This window comes from Simochromis diagramma, unplaced genomic scaffold (genome assembly GCF_900408965.1).
Source record: "Simochromis diagramma unplaced genomic scaffold, fSimDia1.1 OVJJ01000717.1, whole genome shotgun sequence".
Taxonomy (NCBI): Eukaryota; Metazoa; Chordata; class Actinopteri; order Cichliformes; family Cichlidae; genus Simochromis; species Simochromis diagramma.
Window position 1 is genome coordinate 348003 of NW_024387503.1, and position 17300 is coordinate 365302.

At 42.3% G+C, this 17300-nt stretch overlaps 1 protein-coding gene across 7 annotated transcripts in view; it reads left to right on the forward strand.

Moving 5' to 3' along the window:
* The first annotated feature begins 1274 nt into the window (after positions 1-1274).
* znf438 (zinc finger protein 438) overlaps positions 1275-17300 on the forward strand; it is a 48180-nt gene continuing 32154 nt past the window's right edge. For 3 of the 7 annotated variants that reach the window (XM_040018734.1, XM_040018739.1, XM_040018736.1), the window contains exon 1: positions 6090-12468. The gene's annotated coding sequence lies outside the window, so the exon portion shown is untranslated. Of the gene's footprint in view, positions 1426-6089; positions 12469-17300 lie in introns of those variants that run through there. The other 4 variants (XM_040018737.1, XM_040018735.1, XM_040018738.1 and 1 more) reach the window with 3 other exon arrangements.

Genomic DNA, 17300 nt, shown 5'->3' on the forward strand with positions numbered 1-17300 from the left:
TTCTGAGTATTAGTCATTCTGATGAGTGACTAATACTTTTTTTGCGCTGTGTAAGTGAAACTACCAATTATAGTCATTTATGATCAATAACAAGAAGTTAATAGGATATCGTATAAGCTTCAGCACCACTTAAAATATATATATTATATTAAATCAAAAATAAATTCAAATTGGTGAACTCAGTTTTTGTTTATAAAAGTCATTAAACATGTATGCTGTACAATCATTCCACCCTGGAAAAAGAACAGTTTAAAGCAATCGTCATAAGTGCAAAATTATCAAGGAATAAACAGATGAATTGGGTGTGTTGATAAAGTAATAGAGGTGGTCAAGCCACGTATCCACTTTCAAGCTTGCTAGAATTGTACAAACTGTTTTTGCTTTTTGTTTTGTGTTACCGTTTAAATTTGTGCAGTTTCAAAAAAAATCACTCCACCTATTTAGTGCTTTCCTGGTAAAATACAAAGAAAACAAAAACGTGTGGCTCAAGACTTTTGCACTGCATTACATATGGAATTTAACTGATTGAAAAGACACTCAGATGCAACAGAAAATCTGTAGGAAACCGAAGTGAATTAAGTAATTTCAAAATAAAATTAAAATAAAACAGTGAATGATTATTTTTCATCAGTGTTTGAGACATCCCAATCTTTACTGTGATTTTTTTGATGCAGAATTATAGTTGTTTTAGATGCTACCTTTATATACTACTAATACTAATAAGTAAAAACTCAGTTAAACAAAAATATATGTAAGAAGGTATATGCACACACTTCCTACAAGGCAAGACTGAGGCCCCTCCAAAGGAATGGGGTCCCTTGTGTCACTGCAGCCTTAAATAAAATACCCTGTTGCATACTGCACACATACAGTAGTTGTATGTGTGGTTACGTGCTTTCGTCTAAAGTTTTGAAACACCGTTATGCGTCTGTTACCGTGTCCTGCAGTGACCCCCACCAGCCCGCTCCTATATGTTTGATGTGTCTGAGTTTGACAGCTTCAGTGCTGTGCTGCGCTGCTACAGGTTATTACACGGCTACTCATTGGCTGCTCTGACAGAACAGAGGAAAGTAGGTCCCCAGTATTTAACGGGCCGTACTATTTATGCCTAAACGGGGTGATAAAAGAAATGAGCGACTGTATTATGTTCTTCCCTTTTCACTCAGACTGACACTGCCAGTTGCAGAGTCGAATAATTGTGTGTTATTTAACTTTTAAAATATAGTTGAAGTGTGGGAACGTCGAGAAACGTAAGCGTTTGATAAGTCGCACACATTCATCACCCCTCGCCGGATCAAGCGGATGGTTTGGCTCAAAATGGCTGTAGAGAAACAGTTTTGAGGATCGACGCTTTTGCCAGGTTTTTAAGAAAAATGAGCCACCCTGTAGTTTGAGGGCACATCCGCCACATAACTGGGGATCCAGGTGAGACACGTTTAAAGGTTATTCAACATTTGCACCCAACCCGTAGCTTACAGGGGGGAAAAACAAGGCCGAAAACGGCTCGCTTTGCAATGTTGTCAGGGTGCCTTGTACTTGCAGCGGGAACAATCCCTGGCTCTGGTGTTGATTTATAGTGTGGATAGCGGCTTCAAACTGAAATAACAGTCTCCAGAAAGTGTGGAATTTGGTGTAAAAGTACTCATGCATCACACGGTGGGTAGAGGAAATGTAACTACGATGTCATACAGGCTGTGTGTAGCTAATGCAGAGCAGGCCTGCGGCTAACCCTGCAGCTGTGCTGTGCACAAATACGTCACCAGGATAGGATTCCCTGCAGTGAGATGTGTACACTGACACAAAGCAGACCCGAGACATGTGGAAGCAGATACTAGGCTGATTCATATTGTTTTGAATGCAACCCAACGTCTGCCCTCAGCTCAGTTCCTGGGCTTTTAACGTGTGAGTGGAGGATCGAGCTGGAGCCCCAGTGTGTATAAATTTGATGGATATCAGTCTTGATTGCTGTAGACGTTATAACTAAGGCTGTGCAGATGGGTCAGGGGTTTAGCCAGGATATGCAGTATAATGCCAGCTGACATTTAGTGGCTGGCAGAGATTTTGTCATTTATACAAATATGTGTGTCAAATATCTAAAATAAAGAACACTGCAAGTCATGCTGCCAAGAATTTATAGGACCTTTTGGAGCAGTGCAATGAGATGCAGCCCCCAAAACATTTCTTAATTGTCAGAAGTTGTGATTTTATTATAGCATATGTGATTTTTTAAAGTAGATAATAATAGACGTACTTGTATATTTTCCACCTCAGGCCCTTTGCAGATTAAGAGCTGCAGTGTTTATTCAAGAGGTTCCCAAAAGATGATCAGAACTAAAGAACATCTGCAACATGCACACCATTTGTTTCAGAGTGTTTTAATCGGTTTTTAATCACTTTTCTATGTGAAACTGTGTACAGTGCTTGACACAGAACTGTCTGTGATTTGTAGTGGAGATTGGAATGTGCACATGTGATGTGATTATGCATTCACCCTCTGTGAACACTTATTTTGCATGATATCTTCTGAAAAATATCTGATTGTTATCATGGGCGCTCACTGAGTCTGTCATCCTGCAGTTCAACTCTGCGATCCTGGGCAGTGGCACAGGAGATGGTGGTATTCCTGCTTTGGAATAAAAGCAGATGAAATCAGCAATACTGAGTATTTCTGAAACGGTGTTTAGGGGAACCCATTCTCCCCACTCTCTGTGCATTGTTTTAAGTGCCAGTGGCTGCTGTCCAACCCCCAAAAATGTTTCTACCTCTGTGCTTAACAGCTGACAAGCTGTTCTTTTCATCAAATGCTGCTCATTTCCCCCCCTCCAAACATACCTCTGGTGATAGTCCCAGAAGAGCTCAGTTTACCTGCATGTGTCCAGAGCGCTTGTTTCCAAGTGCAGTCTCGCTTATCCAGATGTTGATTTTTGTGATGAGATGGCAGGTAAGGTTTCCCTCTGATCACTCTTCCAATGTCGGCCCGGTTTGCACATCCATGCGTCACAGTGGAACCATCACTCCTGAGTCAGCAAAACCTTCCTGCTGCTCGTTTGTAGAGCCACAGAGGGCTTCTTTTTGTTTTTTCTTTCAGGCATGCTGTTTGATGTGGAAGTCAAGGTTCTTGACTTAATTGCCGTTGCTTAGTGACATTTTCACACAGTGGAAATCCAAGGCTGGAGGAGGGTTGGCGTCTTTAATAGACCTGTGATTGGCAGGCTTCAGTTTTAGATCAGCTGTCTGCTTATGGGAGCTGTGGAAGAGTCAGAGAATTTGTAGTATGACAACAATGAGACATGTACTAGAAGTGGAATGAAATCTTTGTTACACATTTATGTGGTTTTTAGATTTTTGGTTCCAGTTCTGATCTCAGTAAACAGGCCGATGGGCTGCTGTTGATGCCCTTTTCAGTTCTTTCACAGAAAATGGAAAGTGGATATTAAACGCTTTTAAAGATGTTTTAATGACGGATTTTGGAGAGGATCGAGGGAGAAAATTCCCCGCCAGTCAGAGCCATCTATTTGGAGCTGGAAATCTGTCTTGCTGTGGTATACATGTTCCAGCCAGTATTCTTGGTCTTTCTTTCTAGACACAGCTATATATTATGGTCACGATCTACAGCAGCCCAGTATTTATTTATTTATACATAATAAAGATGCTGTAACAGTCTATCTTTACTGTGGGAAAGTCTGAAACTTCAGTTCAGTGCCTTGCTCAAGAGCACCCGGCTGGCAGCGTTTTAGAGAAGAGCTCTTTTTCTCCTCTTGCTGGTCTGCTTGATTTGATGCCAGTGAGAACTAATTCAGAAGTGCAGAGAAAAAATGTTTTCACTGGAAAACCCTTTATTCACAGAAATCGCTGTTTCAGCGATATTTGTGCTGATGATGGAAAACAGGTCGTGCCACTCAAATCAGAAGATGACTTTCTGCATTTAGTGGAGGTCTTACACTCATAACAAAACTCCTCCAACACATGCTTCACAAACAGTAACCGCCACCACTCAGTTTCCTACCACCAGCCTCTCCAGTGTGATTGAGCTTGTTGTCATCACTGGAAATCCTGCATTCTGTTTCTGTTCTGATTGGCTGGCTCACAGAAAAAACAATGAAACCAAAAAAAGAAAAGAAAAGCTGAAGAATTGACAGAAAAATCTCTCTCTCTACAAACAGTGTCCTAGCCTAGGACCTGGATGTCATATCCAGGCCATGCAGCTTTATAGTGTGTGAATGAAAGCATGGAGTAGCCAGGAGGGAGTCATCATTATCATCACCTCTTTTAGCCTGACAAAATACTAGCCCCCCTGAAAAACTGACCAATGCTGAGTATTTAACTTTGTAATGCTCAAAGTTTGTAAAATCAAGTTAAAACTGAGAGTGAGCTTCCAGTTTATACACAGCATACAAACTTCAGGAAAGGTTTGAACTGTAACGGGCAAAAAACAAATAATTATTGTTATTGTTGCTGTGGAAAATTTTTATTTCTAGTAGAATAATATAAGCATCCAAAATATAACTAGGGTGCTTGGAAAAGCTGTGTTTAATTCCTTGCTCTGTTTTGCAGCACTTAATAATTCTGTCCTGTCTACGTGTGTATGTATAATATAAGACGCGAGCTACCAAGTTATTGATTAATACTTTTTAGCAGGTAGTTGTCTGCAGATATTCAAACTATCCAGTAGCTTTTGGCAAATAGATGAACAGAGGAATTTTCTCTTTCATCCCTACACTGCTGCCTTGCTGAACATGATGTACTCGATACCATCAGCTCTCCATCAGATGCAGGTTCTGGTTAGTGTGATTGTCCACTTCACAGCTGATCACAGTAAAGAGATCTGACGGGTCACAGGAATGGCAGCGAAAACATGCAGTTGGCAGGGGCTAGCCAGCTAACAGCAACAAAAGTTAGGAGGACAGTCCACTGTTAAACTGATAGTATATGCAATGTTCTCTCGGATTGATGCAGAAATATGCTAACATTTTAAATGAATCACTCCCTTATTTAAAAGGAATAAACGTGTCCCCAGAATGTCATCAGAATGTGTATTTTCCTGTTATTTATGACTGTATCATAAGAATAAATACTCTATTCTATCTAAATAAACCCTGTCAATCAAACATTTACGGTGCTAATGTGTTTCCTTTGGCCCTGGGTAATAACGTCTTTTATGGAAGGAAAAACTGAAAAAGGAAAAATTTAAAAAAAAAAAAATGTATTTAAGCACTGCTGGACTTCCAGCTAATTTAAAGTAATAATGAATATGCTGCACTTGCCATTTTCTTTACTCTCTTCTTTAGAATTAAAAAAAATGCCCACGGAGACGAGCGCAGCATATTTATTGTGAACTTAAATGAAGCATTAAAGGCAGCAGAGCAGCTGGCTGCCTTTCACTCTTAGTGACCTGAATATTTGTGAAATCCTTGCTGTGTGCGTCCCTGGCTGTTATTTCTACGGGAAAATCTGAAGATTTCTCTGGAACTGCTTTCTACTGGAGAAGAAATTCCTGACAATTAGTCAGATGACTAATTAAACATAATGGATACATTACTGAAAGTAGTTTTTATAGCAAAGCTGCCACAGACAGCATAGAGACAGTAGTCGATATATTACATATTATAGCAAATGTAGTTTTTGGTTTCTTGTGAGCTGAACAGAATATTTGGTGATCTCCTCCACTCTCACTCAGTATTGTAATGAATTTATTTCAATGATTTCTGATGTTGTAAACACAAGGCTATTATCTGATCACCAAAATGGTCAGGATCCCCGATCAAAGCTGCAGGCGCTGTTAACCCAAGCAGTGAGGTGTGATGGCAGCACCCTGCCAATATTTGCATAAGAAAATTAGTATTTGTATGCTGTACAAAGAATTAAGTGTAAGGAAAAGTGAAAAGAAAGAGGAAAGGTCTCAATAAAATAAATACATTTAGATAGGTGGTTTATGGTAAGTGGACTGATTCTTATATAGTGCTTTTCCACTCTCCCAGAGTACTCAAAGCGCTGTATACAACATGCCTCATTCACACAAGTGCAAACTAATCTACGTTCACACTCTGATGAACACATTGGAGGGCAACCTGGGGTTAGTATCTTGCCCAAGGATATTTGGCATGCAGACTGGGGAAGCCAAGGATCGAACCACCAACCTTCCAATGGGTAGCTGATCTGCTCTACCACCTGAGCCACAGCCACCCATTATGGTTGTAGGGTTTAACTTAACTATTCACTAAACTTGAATGACTTGAATTGCAATGAATAACTGGAAAAACTGGGGTTTTCTAAAACGTTTGACCGGTAGTGTATGTATTAAAAATTCCAATTATGTGTGACCTCATATTCAAGGTCAGAGGTCAAGTTTTCTGAAAATCTCTGTAAATGCAGTAACTCAAAAAGGAAGTCACCAGGATTTAGAAATGTATATGATGGCTGCATCTCGTAGCTAGACTAATTTAATTAGGACATTCCCCTAAAGTTTGCTCTGTTGTGTATCTTTCCTGTGGGTAACTGTTGTGGGACTTCCTGAAATATAAGTAAGATGCCACATAGCTTAACCCCGGGTAGAAGAATCATAGGGCTATGGCACGGGCACCCAGGATCCCCTCGAACAGTAGAATCTGAGCTAATAGACATCAGACCTGCATGGCTAGATAAGTGGCAAAATGTTTTGATTTGACCTAATTCGAGTGAAGTGGCCCTTTTGCGATGTGCAGAATGGCGCTCTCTGCCTTTAAGTGGCTGCTTTATGTTTGCCTTGCAAAGACTGTCTCATGTGACATGAGCGCAGGTCACTCCAGCTGAGCACGGCAGCGTAAACTGAGTGTGCACTTCATTTAGGCTAGCTGCCAGATTATGTGACATATCCACTTATAAAGCTAATGACGTACTCATAAATCAGCTTTGATTGTGGCTTTGGTAAATCTGGGAAATGACTTGCATTTACTTTTATTGTTCATTTCACAGAGCAGCTTTCTGTTCACTTGGAAAATTGGTTAGCCTACACATTTTTCTTTTAAAGATTTTTCTTTTTTTCGCCGACTCAGAGCCGCACTCTGGCCTACAGATGACTCAGCATGAGGAACACCCTCTCTGTCTTCCTACACGCACGCACGCACGCACGACCTCCTTTATCACACAACTCACTGTGGGAAATGTCTCACACTTTTAAGGTTCAACGATTTAAAAAAAAAAAAAAAGAATTGTGCTACATGATAACATCTCCCACCACCCCCTGCTCCCAGAATATGAGCGAGGGACTGGCATGCAAAGCCCAGCATCCAGCGTGTAAACATGTTTGAGCGCCAACAACTGGAGCATTTAGTTCTAGCCGGCGCGCAGCTAAGCTGTGGTTTCACATGTGGCTAGATGAGGATGGTGGAAGCAGGCAGAGGAAACTTAGATGCTTGTCTAACATTTCCGCTCAATCATAACCAAGATCAGGTTACCATAACGCACAAACACACACACATGCACACACCAGATTTCTGCACTCAGGCATCATTCTGTTTCCAAGCTTTGAAGTAACAGCCTAAGTAGTAGAGTAACAAAAAAAGACAAAGAAGAAGCTGAGAGCATTCCCAAAACTTGTTGACATTTTACACGAGGGATATGATAATACAGCCTAACATTCCGCCCGTCATTCTGCATGGATTAGCTCGCAGGTCGGACTGTGTAGCTGCTAATAATTGTGTTTTTCTGAGCTGAAACTTGCTGGAAGGCTTGGCCTACTTTCTCAGTTATGGTGCGTCTACATTATGGGCCCAATATAGACCCTGCAAAACTGAATTAACATGCAGCTCTTTTCCTAAAAAGATAGAACTCTCCTGTGTGAGTTTTGAAAAGAAAACCTTAAAGTTTCTCATCCCATTTAGCCCACTTTCCCCCCCCATTTTTTTTAGTTCTATCTGAATTCTGTGCAGATGATATGCATTGCATCTGTTAAGTGCTGCCCAAAGAAGTCAAGAGTGGCGGATTGAAGAACAAGGAAAGTGCATCTCTAGCCTGAATAATGAATAGGCGACCATATTGTGGATGGGGGAAAAAAAGGAGGATGTGGTTCAGTAATAGTCTGGTGAGCATTTCTTTCTCGGCTAAATTGTTGGTCTTGCTAGACTCTTGTTTCCAAGAAAAGTTAATGAAAATTACATGTGAAGTCTAATGACCGACTGTTACAGGATTTGTAGGCTGCAGGCAGCTAAGGTATATTATTATATTAGGCTGCCCCTCTGAGTATTAGCATAGTTCCTGGCTGTGTTCCACTTCTAGCAAACCATTTTGGTCAAAAATGCCACCGAGTGCTGTGATGAGAGTAGACTTCAGTACCGACCCTGTACGGTAATGGTTACAGGGTGGTACTTTTTAGATTTGTCAGTGTGATGCGTCACAAGTCAAATCAGGTGCTTTATGATAACGAGTTTCAGTTACAGCTCTTACAGATCTAGTGAGAAAGTGTATATACCTTTTTCTGCAATACCTCCACACTGGGGTGCCCTTGATCAAAGCCCTTAACCCCAAGCTTAACCTCCAACTGAAAACAGCTCTTAAAAATGTGTAGCAGGATGTTCTCTCTGTTTGTATATAAAGGTTTTAGGAAAAGGAAGCTGCGTTCTGCCACGATCATGAAGTGGTTTAGTGGCCTAGCCCTGCTATGAGTTGGTGCAGTCATGGGGTTTTCTCATCATTCTCTATTTTTGTATTGGAGTTTTTTAAATGTGTATAGCAGGGTATTTTTAAAGGTCTAATTTTGCTGCAATGTTTTGCAAATACTGATGGTTGCTAAAGAAGAACAAGAGTATTTTTAAAGTTTAAAGTTATTTAAAAAAAGTCTCAGTTTCATTAAGTCTTAAGAGGAAATAAATGACTTTCAAACTGGTTACTTTGGGCATAAATCCATAAGCATGAATCAAGTAGGTTTCATTTGTTCTGGTTCTTGTTGGCCCCTACAAAAACAAGGCATAGAGCTCCTACTCCCCCCCCCCCCCAATCCTCCACTCTGTGTGAACCCTGTTCTGTTTTTCTACACATCTCGCAATAAAGCAGGACCCGAGTCATGACACTTAAAATTATCACTAATGTTGTGTAAGAAGCATTCTTTAGGGACTAGCAGGCAGTTTAATCTTACAGTTTAAGAGTTTGAATGCCATACACAGTGCTGATTTTTAACTCTACTAGAGTAGCAGAGCTAACACACTTTGTTGTGTTGTTACCGGTGTTACAGTGTCTTATTTTCCTTGATATAAAATGTGAAATATGTCTGGTCTTCTCTTGTTCCAAATGTTGATATTATGTCGTGTTTTTATGAGAAACAGAGAGTATAGGAGTTGTTCTAAAAAAATAAAATGGGGCTACAGATATCAGCTTCTTTAAAATGCTCACCAAGCTGAACGTGAGCATTTTAAAGAAGCCGATAAAGGAAAAGGGGCTAACGCTGGAGTTCATAGTTAGCCACAAGCTAGCAGCCTCGGTATGAGCAAACGATCCGAGCAGTTATGAGGAAACTTGTAGAGGCCAGTTATGTCCTGTTAGTTGGTGAAGTTACTGCAAAATGATGCACGTAACTGACATTTATTTTATGCTAGCCTCTGTAAGTGTTAAAGTGATCCTTTGCTTTCTGCTCCGTAGAGCAGGTTAATTCCCAGTTAAATGTTTTGGCCTATATGAAGAGGGATATATTTATTTATGTCTGCCAGTCTAAGTATCTCACTTAGCTCCAGACATCAGGGAAAATGGAAGTCATTTTGGGCCTACGCGTGTTTATTCTGTTTGAGACGGGCTTGAGAATTTGAAACCCAAACCCACGCCTTGTCGTCCCTCCGAGGCCCCTCCCACTCCGGCGGCGGGCACGGCGCTCGCATGAAAGTTAGAAGAGAGGCGTTCGCTTTCATCCCCTGTCATTTGGCCATTTCCCAGATATACCATCTCACCTTCCCTCCCCTCCGCTCTCCTCTTGCTGCTCATTTCTCTGCCTGCCCTACCCACTGTCTCCTCAGCCTCTCATCTCTCGGCATATCTTTCCTCCAGACACATTTGTGTGTCTCCCTGCCTCCATCCCACAGCTATGATTTAGGCGTCAGGGCTGCTCCCACTCCTTCCCAGCCCTGGATCAGGTTACCCCGCCATTACTCAGACGTTCCCCCTGCGATGGTGCTCCATGTCAGGGGTGTAGCGGAGCCTGCCTGCCTCTCCAGACCTGCAGACTAGCTCAGTTCAACCACAGACGCCCCTGGTCAGTGGAGTCTCTCCAGCTATGGCACAGACTCCCTGGAAAATGATGTGGCGTGGTGGGCAGAGGGGTTAGTGTAGTTTTACTTTGGTTTCTATGTGGGACGCTGTCATAACTCCAGCACTTGGGTTGCTTTCGCCTGGCCCGCAGAGCGAACGGGCTGCATTGGGGATCTTTTGTTGTTGTCGTTACCAGTTCACCCGCAAACACTAGACTGTGCAGACTGTGTACCGGCTGTGAGCCACACAACAAGCCCAGCCCTTCCATGCGTCACAAGTCGACGGGTGATTTGTGGGCCTCATCGTTTTATGGTTATGTAATGTCGGTTCCTTTGACGAGTAAAATGTCTTGTTAAAGCCCACACCGCCCTGTGCCCATAAAAGTGACTGATGCAGGCAGTATGAGGGCCTGGCTATCCCGTTAGGTTTGGTCTCCCATCCTAGACAGCGTGTCACGGGGCCTGGATGAGAGCTGTCCAGCTTGTGTAGCCAAAACATGACGCTGCAGAAATTTCACAGGCTTGGCTTTATCACTTGATTGATGCACGCTGAGTAAAACTGCTAAATCCACCGAGGAATTGTGGGATCCTATAGGTCTAATTTATGGCAGTCACTGGGGGAAGGCGTATACCTGTTTCTCTGCCCACGCCCCCTTTCATTGGGTGTAAAGTTTTATAGAGGCTATAGCATCTTACTCCCATTAAGCCTGTTGTGCACTTCAGTGGAGCCATAACTCCCTTTCTGCTATCGCCAAGCTTTTCAGCTCCTCTGTAATTTATTTAACTCTGACATATGGCTGTCCTGCACGAGGCAAGGTAGCATATCACAGCACAGGAAGGCCCGCTCAGGCTAAGCTAATCCTTTCTAATTGAAAAGGAGGCAGCGTTGTGGGCCAGTGGCTTGTACGTCGCTCATCTTTCTGCTTGTTTTACAGTAATGAGACATCTGGGGCCCGAGCGCAGAGCTGTTTGTAGTGGGAGAAGTGGTTCCCGAGCCCGAGGGCCTGCAGGGCTTTCGCAGACAGAACAACAGAGCTGACTGCTTGTTTGCTCCTATCTGTATGTGGGCATTTTTATTTTGCCCTAGCCGCCTTGGCACAGTGTCATCAGCCATGCTAATGTTAGATTTGATTTATTTCTTTGGAAAGAATAATACATTTGGGAAATTTAGGACAAGGATGAGGCTATTTAAGTTAAAGGGAGGACGTTTCATTGCCCTGTCTTCTAATATTAAGTTTGCATTCTCTACATCTCCTGTGTTGGTCTGTAGCCTGTTATTCTGAATATAAAGCTGCCAAGAGGCTGTCACTTAAGGTATAATTTGACTATAGGTTTTTTTAGCATCAGTTCAAAAGTTCTGTTTTACTTCAAATGTATTTACTTATTATTTATATTGTGTGTTGGCTGTAGTTTATGTATTGAAGAATAAAATTGGTTTCTGTTAGTTAGATGGTGAAGAGCAGCAGGCCTAAAACAAAAACCTTGCAGGCTGGGCACTGTGGGTGTCATAGTGTCACTCAGTCACTTATAGCTCCAGGTTGGCCCTCAGTACAGCCTCCCTGTTTATGAGGAGAGTAAGAGAAACCTTTTTCTTCTTTTCAACCACACTGATGTTCCTCGTGAGCTTATAGTTTAGTTGAAATTGACCAAAGTTTGACATGTTCTCGGTTCTGCAGTTTTGACTGCAACTCAACTGATTTTCTCCATGTAGGCTGAAAGCACTTAGCAGTTTATACCATATGTAAGTATATAGTTTTATGCCACCCAGCGTTTATTATGATTTTTTTTCCCCATTGATTTGAGTAGGGTAGTGGATGTTTGTCCATAGGCTACAGCTAGTATAAGAGCAGGCTGATCCAAACAGTCATATAAGAGAACTATATGGGTGCTTTTTCTGTTCGTGTGTAATTTCTTGATCTACCACCAATCTAAGTAAGTGTTTGCATATGGTTTTATTTTTAATTTTCCTTCCATTGTTTGTTGTGAGCTATAACTAGTTCTGTCTAGATGTTTTTAATATTTCCAAAGGAGTCTTGTAACCTTGTAAACTTGAGCTTGTTCCTTCCCTTTTGGTGCATCGATCCTATTCTCTTCACCTCTTAAACATTGTCTTTAGGGAAAGGAAGAACTTTACCACAGTGACTTCATGTCCATCCTATTCTTCTGGATGTGATGTCTCAGGAGCACCAGGAGGAGATGTATTTGTACTCGAGGATGAACTGATGGATGAACTTGGATGAACTTCTCAAGATTTCACTTGGTAATCATAGCACATCTGGTAGTGATCTAACTGGTTAAAATGATAATGTAATGATAACGACATATTGTTTTGCACACATACACTTTCTTTGCTAAGACCGTACGTGCGTGTTTTTCATTTTTATCATTCTTTTCTCCCAACTCGTCTGTGATCAGTTTCCTGGTGGGCAACCCTCCCTGAATCTGAAAGTTCAGTTGTTCTTCTGTTTTTTAAATCTAACGGCTGGCCTGTCCATGTTGTTGCTGATGCAGACGGATGTGGTCCCTAACTCCACTGTCATGGACTGCAGCTGGCAGGTGTAGTCGTTGGGCTCTGGAGGTCAGCTGTGAGTTGGAGAGCTACGCTCCTCTGTGCTGAGGCTGCAGAACAGTAACTCCGTGACATCGGAGTTGGAATTAATTGCAGCTTACTACTGAGACAAGAGGAGAAACTTGTAAACTAATATTTACAAGTTAGATCTACTCAATCTACCTCAGTGGCAAACACTGTAATGTTTTCTTTGATGCCATAAGGAGGAACAAAGAGGGATCTGTGATCACATTTTCCCATTTGGTTCAGTAATGAAATGGCAGCTTGAAGCTGTTGTTCCCATCTCTTAAATTCTTTGAAGTCCCCATAATGAGTCTTAACAGACATGGATTTACACTGCAGCATGACCGGTTGGCAGTCATTCTTGCCTCCCCCCCCCCTCCCTCGTTCTACTACCACCTTGTTTATTTGCCCCAAGCTACAAGCAGTCACACTGTCCTTGCATTGCCATTTTCACACAGAAACGGTGACCTGGCAGTGCATTAAGGCAGATCTGCAGCTACACTTCGAATCCTGTTGGACACGCTGAACCCTGTGCGGCTCACCAGAGACCTCTAAATTACTGCTTTTCACAACCAGAAAAGCACCTTGCATGTTTGAGAAGAGCTTTTTTCCCCCTTCTATTTTCTTTTTCTTTGTTTGCAGTTATGTTTTTCTGTCTCAGTGGCAACTACACAAACGCACGCACCGAAAACACTTAAATCTGATATCTTTCCTTGTGCAAGATGCTTTTTTCTGTTAAAAGCAGAAGTTGGATCTCTCTCACTTCAGTGTGGAACACCAGCGTTACTTCACGTTTTATCCTGCTCAGGAAAATATATGCTCACACTCTAAAAGCCATGAGGCTAACCTCGGCACAGATATTTAAGACGCTTAAGGTTAATACTAAACTGCTGTAATCCAGTTTTTGGTTGGATTCAGAGCAGAGATAGCAGCGGTTCAGCATGTACCTGTCAGTACTAAATGATTGCTTATTTCCTGCCAGAGAAGAGTGGAGTTGGGGGGGTTGGGATGGAGTAATAGCAAGCAGCTGCCTCAGCTGGACCTTACCTTTCCTTTTTGTTAGCCTGCTGCTCTGAAAGCTAACCTGCATGCCAGAACGCCTACTCCCCCCCCCCCCAAGTTCTGCCCTGGCTGTCCGAGATACTAAGCGCTGTAGGTGGCACATAATCTGGATGCAGCATGACAGGGAAAAGGCTTGATCCATCTTGTTGAGTGAGAACTTCTTGTTGGGGTGTTTGGACAAAGCCTTGTCGTTTTGTCCTGAGAGGTTTTTTTTTTTAATTTATTTTTTATTCATGCTGCTTTTCTCCGATTAACTAAATGCTCCAACGATCGGCCAAGTTTAAGCAGCCAGCACGAGTAGCCATATTTTATATTTATCACACAGAGAGAGAGGAGCAATGCAGGGCAGTTGCACCGGCTATCACTCTTTCATTGGAAAACGATAAACATAAATCTGTGGAATGCATCCCTGTGATCTGAGTCCGTGGTGGATCAGGGAATGACGGGGAGTAGCAGAAGGCCCGATCTGCTTCGCCTTCCTCAGGCAGTAGAATTCGAAGGCTCTCTGGCTCTGTGGGGTTTGCTGACATTTTCTTTTTTGGGGAGGGGGCCCTTCAGCAAAGGCAGACAGTGTCACAAGTGCAAGATTGGTGCTTTAAAAAGTCAGTGAGGATGTGAGAGCTTCTCGGAAACCCCCTAAGCAATACAGAGGGACTTTGGGTAGGGCAAGGCTTTTCCCCATGAATCACAGCTAATTAACGAAGTAATTAAGATCGGAATCTCGGCTCACAGAATTGTCTATACGTTCAAATAGGCCATCAAATGGAAAATCCCTTCCATTTGTGAAAGGGCTAATTTAAAGCGTTCAGACCTTTTCCTCTCCATTTTTCCCCGCCGTGTGTCACACAAGGGACATCTGTTGAAAAGAGCAAGGCAATGTTACGGTGAGTTAATGCGCTCTCCACTCCATCAGAAGCGCTGTTCATAATGCATTCGCTATACACATTTCAGCTTGAGTGAATTTATTTCAATAAATAATGTCACTCCAAGGACACGCTTCGATCTTTGCACGGCGGCCACGCTCACCGTAAGCCACGTCGTATTGTTATCTCATTCCTCCTTGTGCCAAATGATAGATTAACAAACAGTTTAGAAACGGGGCACTGAGTATGTCTGCACTTTTATCATCTCCGCACACTGCCAAAATAACCTCCTCCTCTTTATGATGGATGTATTTTCCAGTTTTATTCTGCTCCTACAAGCTGGACTGCTATCTTTAGGTATGGCCATAATGTTAGGGCTTACAGGGAATTTCATATGGTGGGCAAGAAGTGGATACGATTTATGGCTGGGATTATGTCCAGTGTGCTTTTTCTGGTAGGTGCTATTTAGGTGGTGCTAGCATGTACTGTTTAGACTTTTCCCTATGCCTGTCTCTTTCCTGAGTTTCTTCTAGAAGTAGAAAGCTTGTTGGGAATTAAGGGAAGTGTAAAAGAGGTCGTGGATTGGTGAGTGGTTGACTGGTTGACCTCTATTGTGAAACTCATTCATGAAAAAAGGGCATTTTGTAGCATTGTTTCCCTGCAGTGTCTCTAAGGATTTTGAACTCTCTGGTTTAGCTGCAGTTAGTTTAGTTTAGTTGGTTTTTTTTGAGCAAGGGGGGGTTGGAGTGCTGAGTCACCAGCTAACGCAGACCTTCCCAAAGTGTGGGGCCCGCCCCCTAGGGGGGGCGCAGAGGCATTGCAGGGGGGGGCGGAATGAAAAGGGGGAGAAAAAACAAAACGCTTGGACACTGCTAGCACGGGGCGGCCACAGAAACGCAAAGCAGGAGATGAAGCATCAGTGAATATGTTTCCAAACCAACTTCATTCTAAGCCAAAGACTAGAAAATATAGTGAAGCAAATATTCCCTTTGGTCTCCCCTGCAGAATTGGTTTTCGCTGGGCTCTTCAAATCACCGACAAACAGTATCCCACATTCTTGATTTTTAGTTCACAAACACTCCTTGTAATGACTAACTACTCCTGACATTTTGGAGATGTTAGCTCTTTATACAGTAAAGTTATAGCGGGATACAAATAACATCAGGCTGATCCTGCCGCGATTTGTTCCCCCTGTCTAAATCACGGACAAACAGGATCCCACAGCTGTTTATGTTTTTAAACCCATTTTGCACAGAGAGGCATTTTTTGAAAAGTGTATTGATAGCAATGTTGAATATTATTACACAGGAAAAAACCCCAACTACATGTAAAATAATCACACCGTGACGCTTCTGCCTTTGTAAATGGAGGGACAGTAACTGTGTGTGTGTATGTAAGCCTGTAAAAACCGAAGATAGTCAGATTAACAGTATTTTGTCTCTATCTGCCATTCTGCAATTCATCTCATGTAAACAATAACGTGGCGCACAGCGTGACGTGGAAAGCACATACCTTTGACGTTGTGTGACGAACTCTGTATTCCTTGTCCACACGTAAACGCAAAAAAGGAGTTTTAAAAAATCTCAGTTTTCGGTGATTCGAAACGCTGTTTACGTGTGGACGAAACAGCTGCGTTTTCAAAGATACTCATGTAGGTGCGGACGTACTGTAAAAAAGTTAGTTTATTTTCTTACTACCTGTAATTTATTGCAGATTACTTGTATTTGCGTAATTGTTTACTAAATGTTTGAGGTGTGAAATAAACCGAAATGGAGCAAAATAAGGGTGTGTGTGGTTGGAGGATGTGTTTGTGCGCGAACAATTTTTCTTGTAAAACAAAGGGGGCCCAGCAAAGAAAGTTTGGGAACCACTGAGCTAACGCTTGGTTAGCAAGATAGGTCCATAAACTGTACAAGTGGAACACACAGATGAACATATCTGACAAATGAAATACTAAAATTTCATTCACTAAAACTGAAGCATGAGCTTCTTGGGCAGGCTGTACCGCGCAGCATGCTGTTTTTATTATGAGATTGTTCGATCAAAAGGCTCAAAGGCATCAGCAGCACAGAGTGTGCACAGTTCAAGATGAGACTTAATGGAGGTGAGTCCAGCAGATGGCTACCTTCCTGTACAGTTTTGATGAAAAGGGAAATTGGCTATTGAGACCATAACAAATTTTTGTACCTGACCCTAAACATGCTTATTTTGTCACTGATCTTGGTAATTTTAACATGGCCTGCGTTATACTTCACGTGTCTCCCTAGTCTGCTAGAGTCCGCTTGGGTCCATTTTTGGGTCCAAGTGTTGTTAATTCTGTCATCAGACTGTGTCAACGAGGATTCATGTGGATGTCCACGTCCGTGCCAGTTTGTTTCGAACGCAGACGCTCATCCACAGACACTTTATATTACAATGAACCAACTGCACATGCACCCCAGGCGGTGGACTTCAAAAAGACCTCAAAGAAGTGGAACAGGAACGACTTTCAGTCCATCGGGCTTCCAACTCCCCAAAACCCATTGATTCACATTTGAAGACACCCTCAAGTGGGTATTTGATTAACTACAGTATTGGCTTTACTTTCCTGTTCTG